The following is a 208-nucleotide window of genomic DNA, read 5'->3' on the forward strand; positions in this document are numbered from 1 at the left end:
TGTCTGTGTACTACACGGTTTCAGCTGAAATTCTAGTCTCGTTTGACATGAATTTCTCATGCAGTGTCCTTGCCTATGTTGTCTATTTCTGTGTCATGAATGAAATATGAAATAATGAAGGATACTGTGTATTTTACACATCCGATCAATTCCTGTACACGTGTTCATCAGAACAGTAATGACGACACGTAGGCAATCAATGATAAAT

Source organism: Ylistrum balloti, unplaced genomic scaffold (assembly GCF_031769215.1).
Source record: "Ylistrum balloti isolate Yb309-2 unplaced genomic scaffold, AGI_CSIRO_Ybal_v1 Utg372036, whole genome shotgun sequence".
Classification (NCBI taxonomy): Eukaryota; Metazoa; Mollusca; class Bivalvia; order Pectinida; family Pectinidae; genus Ylistrum; species Ylistrum balloti.